This window comes from Jaculus jaculus, chromosome 13, assembly GCF_020740685.1.
Source record: "Jaculus jaculus isolate mJacJac1 chromosome 13, mJacJac1.mat.Y.cur, whole genome shotgun sequence".
NCBI classification, from domain to species: domain Eukaryota; kingdom Metazoa; phylum Chordata; class Mammalia; order Rodentia; family Dipodidae; genus Jaculus; species Jaculus jaculus.
In genome coordinates, this window is record NC_059114.1 from 43,474,087 (window position 1) to 43,481,108 (window position 7,022).

Here is a 7,022-nt window from a genome sequence, read left to right on the forward strand (position 1 = left end):
ATTCTTTTAAAAATTAAATTAGCCGGGAGTGGTGGCGCACGCCTTTAATCCCAGCACTCGGGAGGCAGAGGTAGGAGGATCTCCATGAGTTCAAGGCCACCCTGAGACTACATAGTGAATTCCAGGTCAGCCTGGACCAGAGTGAGACCCTACCTCGAAAAACAAAAAACAAAAAACAAAAAAAAAAAAAAAAAAAATTAAATTATTTTTATAGAAATACTACATTTAAAAATTTTTATTTTTGATAAAGAAGCATAAAAAGAATGGGCAAGGCAGTATCTTCAACCTGCTGCAAACTCCAGATGCATGCACCCCCCACACACACTGGCATATGTGTGACATTGTGTGCTTGTGTTACTGTGTGTCTGGCTACATGGGACCTGCAGATTTGAGCAAATTCTTAGGCTTTGCAGGTAAGTGCCTTACCTGCTAAGTCATCTCTCTAGCCCTTACTTATTTGAAAGAGAATGGGTGCACCAGAGCCTCTAGCTACTCACAGGAAACAAACTCCAGACACATGTGCCACCAAGTACTTATGTAGGTACTGGGGAATTGAACCTGGGTCCTTAGGCTTTGCAGGTAAGCGCCCTAACTGCTTATTTTTTTAAAATTTTTTATTTATTTGAGAGTGACAGACACAGAGAGAAAGACAGATAGAGGGAGAGAGAGAGAATGGGCACGCCAGGGCTTCCAGCCTCTGCAAACAAACTCCAGACGCGTGGGCCCCCTTGTGCATTGGCTAACGTGGGACCTGGGGAACCGAGCCTCGAACCGGGGTTCTTAGGCTTCACAGGCAAGCGCTTAACCGCTAAGCCATCTCTCCAGCCCTTAACTGCTTATTTTTTATTCCAAGTTTCCACCTCTTATTTACATTCCTTATCATTGCATGTTCCTTTCTCTTTAGACACCTTAGCACATTAATTGTAGTTACTTCTCAGTCCAGGAAACTTCAAACTCTGAGCCCTTTCTCAGTCAGGATCTGAGGCTTGCTTTATCTCCATTTTTAAAATTGGAAAGTGGACATGATATACTGGGTAACAGGAACAAAAAGGCCTTTAGTGTAAACTTACACTGTCAGTGCTTAATGTTTGCTCTAGCTTCATTTTCCTTCTAGACTCCTGTCGTCTTTGGAGCTCCCTAAGTATTATTTGTGCCCTTTAGCTTTCTGAACTCCACTGTTATTCAACATTTGGAGAGAACCAAGCAATCTTGCAGAATCTTATGATTACCTCTGTTGTGATCCCTTCATGTCCACCCACAATAGGCGAGTCCCTGGCGGTGATCTTCAAAAGCACTTGTGTTTCAGTATGAGTGCACATGTGTACGTATGTATATGGAGGCCACAGGACAACCTCAAGTGGCCCTCAAGCACCCTCTACCTTTTTGAGACAGGGGCTCACTTGCCTAGAATTTGCCAAGTAAACTAGACTGGCCGGCCAGTCAGAACTCAGAGATTATGTGTCTGCCTCCCATTGCTGGAATAACCAGTGCTGCCATGCTTGTTTTTTAAAAGGGAGTTCTAGAGCTTGAACTATAGGTCCTCATGCTTGCAAAGTAAGCATTTTACAGACTGAACTCTCTCTCCAGTACCTTCTAGGGGAAGTTCTTAGCTTTATTGGCTCCATTCCCCTTTGTGAGGGCCAGAGGGATCTTGAGCTATCCATTTGCCCTTCCAGTAGGTCAAAGAAAGATCTAGTAAACTAGTTTTCCCTGAGGGCAGGCTTCTGCCTTGTAGAACAGAAAGTCTGGGGCTACTCTCACTCTGAATGTGTTTTTAAAAGGCTACTTTCTTCTCCCCTCTCTCACCAAAGCACAAGATTTCCCTGCCTTCTTCAGTGAGAACTTCGTGGGGCTCCTGGAGATAAAATCCTCAAAAGTTTGAAGGGTTTCTTAAGCTCTCCATTTTTAGAAATCTTCATTTGTGTGCATGAACATCCTGTTAGTTTTTCTTTCTATAGAATCTAACCAATTCTCAAGAACCCAAAGCTGGCATACCACCTGTACTTCTCACCCAAGGTACTATAAATGATCTAACTAGTCTATTTCTACCCTGGTTACCCCTTAAAAGGCCATGAGGTTAGATGACAGTAACAGGGGAGCGAGTTAGACCCAGTCACTTTGTATAGAGCCCTCTGAAGACTCCTCACCTCAGAGCAATTGGAGTCCGGCTCTTTGTAGTCTGCTGTTCTGCTCCTCACCTCCCTTCTACTGTTTTCCCTTGGTCAGTCTGCTCCGGCCTTTACAGGCCACCATGCTCCTGGAGCCCACAAACATGCTCCATATCAAAGGGTTTCACCCAGACCATCCCTCTTCCTGGAATTCTTTCCTTCTACCATTGCTCCCACAGTGCAAGCTTTTATTCAAGTACCATCAGTAGGTCTTCTGTACTTTTGCAACTTCTCCCTATAACATGGGTCTTCTGATGCTTGATACAGTTTCTAATTTTCCTAGTGTCTCTTTCTATCAGAATTTAGGTTCCACAAGGGCAAGGAGACTAGATCCATTCCATTTACTAAACATTCTTAGCACCTAAAAATAGTAAGCCCATTACAAAATGCTCAATGAATATTTGTTAAAATAGTGGGTTGAGGCCTGGAGTGATGGCTTAGCAGTTAAGGAGTTTGCCTGTAAAGCCTAAGGAACCAGGTTCAATTCTCCAGTACCCATGTAAGCCAGATGCTCAAGGCGGTACATGTGTCTGGAATTCATTTGCAGTGGTTAGAGGCCCTGGCACATCCATTCTTTCTATATATCTGCCTCTCTCTTCCTCCCTCAAAAGACATAAATAAATAAATAAAATTTTAAAGAGTAGATTGGGGGCTGGAGAGATGGCATAGCAGTTAAGGTACTTACTTGCCTGAAAAGTGTAAGAACCCAGGTTTGATTCACCATACCCACATAAAGCCAGGTGGCACATGTGTCTGGAGTTCATTTGCAATGAAGAGAGACCCTGGTTTGATTCACCAGTACCACATAAAGCCAGATACACAAGGTGGCACTTGTGTCTGGAATTCATTTGCAAGGAAGAGAGACCCTGGTGCACTCATTTTCTCTCTCTACTTGAAAATAAATATCTTAATATTTTTATATATTTGAGAGAGAATGGGTGTTTTTTAAAGAATATTTTTATTTATTTGAGAGAGAGAGGCAGAGAGAGAGAGAGAGAATGAGTGTTTTTAAAAAAATTATTTTTATTTATTTGAGAGAGATAGAGGAAATATTTTACAAGAGTGGATTGTCCTATGAACACTTCAAAAAATACTATGAGTTTATGTTGGATCATTGGTTTAGGAACCCCCTGCCTTTTTTTTTTTTTCAAGGTAGGGTCTCACTCTAGTCCAGGCTGACCTGGAATTTACTATGTAGTCTCAGGGTGGCCTCAAACTCATGGCGATCCTACCTCTGTCTCCTGAGTGCTGGAATTAAAGGTGTGCACCACCATGCCCAGCTTCCCCGTCTTTTAAAATTTTTTATTTATATTTATTTGACAGAGAAAAAGGGAGAGAGAGAGAGACAGAGAGAGAGAGTAGGCACACCAGGGCCTCCAGCCACTGCAAACAAACTCCAAACACAAGAACCCCCTTGTGTATCTGGCTAATGTGGGTCCTGAGGAGTTGAACCTGGGTCCTTTGGCTTTGCAGGTGAATGCCTTAACTGGTAAGCCATCCCTCTAGCCCCTACCCCCTGCCTTTTTTAAAGAGACTTATGTAAGAAACAAGTAACTGCACTGACTTTGTATTCAGTGAGGTTCTCATGCCAAAATTACTCATTTTCAATGTCCACAATCTCCAAAGCATCGCCTAGCTCAGAAATACTGGAAGCCATGGGCCGGTAAGCTTTAGGCTACCTGAGTGACTGCAGAGTCTAGACTGAGTCCTGAAGGCTGGTAATTACCAGAAATGTTTGTTTATATCCCTTTTTGCATAGCCAGCTTTCTTAAAACAAACCCTCATCCTGGTCTGCCAGCAGGATTTTATCAAGGCAAAGTTTAGGGAGCAGAATTCAGCTCTTAGCAGTATCGGTGGGCACCAGACTGTCCCCTTGGTCCTGCTTAAGAGCTTTATAATGTAACTCCGTTGTCTTATGTCGATGGCTTGGGGCAATACTGTAATTCCTACCTTGTTGGTTACATCATATCCTACCTATGAATGAGGACAACTAAAACCCCAGAAATTAGATCTGTTTCTGCAACAAACTGCTACTCGTGGCTCATACAGTCACTGTATTTTTTTAAAAAAAAATGTTTTATTTGTTTATTTGAGTGAGAGAAAGAGGGAGGGAGAGAGAGAGAAAGAGAGAGAGAGAGAATGGGCATGCCAGGGCCTCCAGCCACTGCAAATGAACTCCAGATGCATGCACCCCCTTGTGCATCTGGCTTACGTGGGTCTTGGGTCTTGGAGAATCAAACCGGGATCCTTTGGCTTTGCAGGCAAATGCCTTAACTGCTAAGCCATCTCTCCAGGCAAGTTACTGTATTTTTGTTTGTTTCTTGAGACAGTCTTGCTATGTCACCCAGTCTGGAATGGAATTCCTGGGCTCAAGCCATCCTGTCTCAGTCTCTGAGCAGCTGTAGCCCCAACCCAGTGAACAAGGGCCAGGTCCTCTGTTTTTGTGGGTTTTTTTGTTTTGTTTTGTTTTGTTTTGTTTTGTTTTGAGGTAGGGTCTCACTCTGGCCCAGGCTGACCTGAAATTCACTATGTAGTCTCAGGGTGACCTCGAACTCAAGGCATTCCTCCTATCTCTGCCTCCCAAATGCTGGGATTAAAGACGTGTGCCACCACGCCAAGCCTTAGGTCCTCTATTTTTAATAAGGAAACTGCTGCCACCTGCTGGTAGTACTTCATGGCAAATTAACACTAGAGAGACCCACATTCCAGTCACAAACTTTAAATTCCCATCAAAGGTGTATGAATAGCATCATGATTCTTTTTTTTTTTTAACAACATGATTCTTATCTGATTAACTCATTACTCTCTTTTTTTTTTTCAAAGTAGGGTCTCAGTCTAGCCCAGGCTAACCCGGAATTCACTATGTAGTCTCAGGGTGGCCTCAAACTCAAGATGATCCTATCTCTGCCTCCCAATGCTGGGATTAAAGACATGTGCCACCATGCATGCCTTAATTAACTCATTACTTTTATTCTTATTTATCTGAGAGAGAGAGAGAGGGAGGAAGGCAGGGAGGATGGCTGCAGCAGGTCCTCCAGCCGCTGCAAACAGATTCCAGATGCATGTACCACCTTGAGCATTTGGCTTTACATGGGTCCTGGGGAATCAAACCTAGGTCCTTTGGCTTTGCAAACAAGTGCCTCACCACTAAGTCATCTCTCCAGCCCAACTCATTACTTTCATTTACTTATTTGAGACAGAGATAGAGAAAGACAGAATGGGTGCACCCAGGGCCTTTAGCCACTGCAGATGAACTCCAGAGGCATGCACCCCCTTGTGCATCTGGCTTATGTGGGTCCTGGAGAACTGAACCAGGGTCCTTAGTTGTTTGTTTGTTTTTTTTAATTAAGAACATACTTTGACCAACACATGATGTATCTGTACAAAATATGTTGTTAATAATAATTAAATTTTTTTTCTACCAGTAATCACAAAGGAAAGGAAAAAAAAAGAACATACTGTGTAAAGATACATCATGTGTTGGTACCATCTTTTTCTTTGTCCTGCCCCATTCTGCTGGGGGACTTCCTCAGTAGGATTGCTGGTATTCCCCATGGGGTTGTGGGAGCAGCAGTGACCAACTCACTACTCTCGACAGAAAAATAAATAGCAACTTCATAAAAGAATTATTTTAAAATTTTTATTTATTTGAGAGAGACAGAGAGAATGGGTGTGCCAGGGCCTCCAGCTGCTGCAAACGAACTCCAGATGCATGTGCCACCTTGTGCATCTGGCTTAGATGGGTCCTGGGGAATCAAACCTGGGTCCTTTGGCTTTGCAGGCAAGTGCTTTAATCACTAAGCCATCCCTCCAGCCCTAAAGGATTTTCTTTTTAAGGCAGGGTCTCACTCTAGCCTGGGTTGGCCTTGAACTCAGAGTAATCATTCTTCATCAGCCTCCCGAGTACTGGCATTAAAGGTGTGAGGCAACATGCCTGGCTTCCAGCAAGGGATTAAAAAGATATCTATCTATTCTGAGAGAAAGAGGATGAATGAATATGAGTATGAATGAATGGACATGTCAGGGTCTCCTGCTGCAGCAAACAAATTCCAGATGCATGTGCTACTTTGTGCACCTGGCTTAACGTGGGTACTGGGGAATCTACCCCTGGCCATCCTTGCAAGAGATTTCTAATGTTAACTAGAGCCCTCTACTACTAAAATGACTACTGCTGGGCATGGTGGCACATGCCTTACCTAGCACTTGGAAGGTAGAGGTAAAAAGATCACTATGACTTTGAGGCCAGTACTCTTCACACTTCAAGAATGATCAGAGATAGCCAGGCCTGGTGGTGCATGCCTTTAATCCCAGCACTCAGGAGGCAGAGGTAGGAGGATTGCCATGAGTTTGAGGCCACCCTGAGACTACATAGTGAATTCCAGATCAGCCTGGGCTAGTGAGACCCCACCTCAAACAAACAAACAAACAAAAAAATCAGAGATAGTAGGCCATTTATTTCACACTTGTGGAATATCTTGTGGTGGACCGACTCACAGGATAGTCTGATCAACTTGTGTACCTTTAAATGTTTATTTATTTATTTGAAAGAGAAAGAGAGAAAGAGGCAGAGAGAGAGAGTGAGAGAGACTGGGCACACCAGGGCCTCCAGCCACTGCAAATGAACTCCAGACACGTGCACCCCCTTATGCATCTAGCTAACGTGGGTCCTGGGGAATTGAGCTTTGAACTGGGGCCCTTAGGCTTCACAGGCAAGCGCTTAACCACTAAGCCATCTCTCCAGCCCTACTTGTGTACTTTTTAAATGATTTTTCATGTACCTAATGATTTTTTTCATGTAACTGAGCAAAGAAATGACCATAACAGGTAAACAACCTAAAACTGCTTATGCAGCCA